Genomic DNA, 2,500 nt, shown 5'->3' with positions numbered 1-2,500 from the left:
GTCAGCCATCTCAGCACCCTGGAACCCCCCGGGTGGCACAGGGCTGGATGGGGCTTTCGTATAGCAGGGACGGTGCTGCCTCTCGCTTCGCTCGCTGTCCGCCGCTCGCCGCTCGCTCGTGCAGCCAAAAATGGCCAGTTTTGGCCCGTTTTTGGGCCGTTTTGGCCAGTTTTTGGCCTGTTCTTGCATTGCGCGGTGACCGTCGAGAGCGGAGCAAAACGTCAGCCATCTCAGCACCCTGGAACCCCCCGGGTGGCACAGGGCTGGATGGGGCTTTCGTATAGCAGGGACGGTGCTGCCTCTCGCTTCGCTCGCTGTCCGCCGCTCGCCGCTCGCTCGTGCAGCCAAAAATGGCCAGTTTTGGCCCGTTTTTGGGCCGTTTTGGCCAGTTTTTGGCCTGTTCTTGCATTGCGCGGTGACCGTCGAGAGCGGAGCAAAACGTCAGCCATCTCAGCACCCTGGAACCCCCCGGGTGGCACAGGGCTGGATGGGGCTTTCGTATAGCAGGGACGGTGCTGCCTCTCGCTTCGCTCGCTGTCCGCCGCTCGCCGCTCGCTCGTGCAGCCAAAAATGGCCAGTTTTGGCCCGTTTTTGGGCCGTTTTGGCCAGTTTTTGGCCTGTTCTTGCATTGCGCGGTGACCGTCGAGAGCGGAGCAAAACGTCAGCCATCTCAGCACCCTGGAACCCCCCGGGTGGCACAGGGCTGGATGGGGCTTTCGTATAGCAGGGACGGTGCTGCCTCTCGCTTCGCTCGCTGTCCGCCGCTCGCCGCTCGCTCGTGCAGCCAAAAATGGCCAGTTTTGGCCCGTTTTTGGGCCGTTTTGGCCAGTTTTTGGCCTGTTCTTGCATTGCGCGGTGACCGTCGAGAGCGGAGCAAAACGTCAGCCATCTCAGCACCCTGGAACCCCCCGGGTGGCACAGGGCTGGATGGGGCTTTCGTATAGCAGGGACGGTGCTGCCTCTCGCTTCGCTCGCTGTCCGCCGCTCGCCGCTCGCTCGCGCAGCCAAAAATGGCCAGTTTTGGCCCGTTTTTGGGCCGTTTTGGCCAGTTTTTGGCCTGTTCTTGCATTGCGCGGTGACCGTCGAGAGCGGAGCAAAACGTCAGCCATCTCAGCACCCTGGAACCCCCCGGGTGGCACAGGGCTGGATGGGGCTTTCGTATAGCAGGGACGGTGCTGCCTCTCGCTTCGCTCGCTGTCCGCCGCTCGCCGCTCGCGCAGCCAAAAATGGCCAGTTTTGGCCCGTTTTTGGGCCGTTTTGGCCAGTTTTTGGCCTGTTCTTGCATTGCGCGGTGACCGTCGAGAGCGGAGCAAAACGTCAGCCATCTCAGCACCCTGGAACCCCCCGGGTGGCACAGGGCTGGATGGGGCTTTCGTATAGCAGGGACGGTGCTGCCTCTCGCTTCGCTCGCTGTTCGCCGCTCGCCGCTCGCTCGCGCAGCCAAAAATGGCCAGTTTTGGCCCGTTTTTGGGCTGTTTTGGCCAGTTTTTGGCCTGTTCTTGCGTGGTGCGGTGACCGTCGTGAGCGGAGCAAAACGTCAGCCATCTCAGCACCCTGGAACCCCCCGGGTGGCACAGGGCTGGATGGGGCTTTCGTATAGCAGGGACGGTGCTGCCTCTCGCTTCGCTCGCTGTTCGCCGCTCGCCGCTCGCTCGCGCAGCCAAAAATGGCCAGTTTTGGCCCGTTTTTGGGCTGTTTTGGCCTGTTTTTGGGCTGTTCTTGTGTGGCGCGGTGACCGTCGTGAGCGGAGCAAAATGTCAGCCATCTCAGCACCCTGGAACCCCCCGGGTGGCACAGGGCTGGATGGGGCTTTCGTATAGCAGGGACGGTGCTGCCTCGCGCTTCGCTCGCTGTTCGCCGCTCTCCGCTCGCTCGCGCAGCAAAAAATGGCCAGTTTTGGCCCGTTTTTGGGCTGTTTTGGCCAGTTTTTGGCCTGTTCTTGCGTGCCGCGGCGACCGTCGTGAGCGGAGCAAAACGTCAGCCATCTCAGCACCCTGGAACCCCCCGGGTGGCACAGGGCTGGATGGGGCTTTCGTATAGCAGGGACGGTGCTGCCTCTCGCTTCGCTCGCTGTCCGCCGCTCGCTGCTCGCTCGCGCAGCCAAAAATGGCCAGTTTTGGCCCGTTTTTGGGCTGTTTTGGCCTGTTTTTGGGCTGTTCTTGTGTGCCGCGGCGACCGTCGTGAGCGGAGCAAAATGTCAGCCATCTCAGCACCCTGGAACCCCCCGGGTGGCACAGGGCTGGATGGGGCTTTCGTATAGCAGGGACGGTGCTGCCTCTCGCTTCGCTCGCTGTCCGCCGCTCGCCGCTCGCTCGCGCAGCCAAAAATGGCCAGTTTTGGCCCGTTTTTGGGCCGTTTTGGCCAGTTTTTGGCCTGTTCTTGCGTTGCGCGGTGACCGTCGAGAGCGGAGCAAAACGTCAGCCATCTCAGCACCCTGGAACCCCCCGGGTGGCACAGGGCTGGATGGGGCTTTCGTATAGCAGGGACGGTGCTGCCTCTC

Source organism: Musa acuminata, unplaced genomic scaffold (assembly GCF_036884655.1).
Source record: "Musa acuminata AAA Group cultivar baxijiao unplaced genomic scaffold, Cavendish_Baxijiao_AAA HiC_scaffold_899, whole genome shotgun sequence".
Classification (NCBI taxonomy): domain Eukaryota; kingdom Viridiplantae; phylum Streptophyta; class Magnoliopsida; order Zingiberales; family Musaceae; genus Musa; species Musa acuminata.
This window is presented reverse-complemented; position numbering follows the sequence as displayed.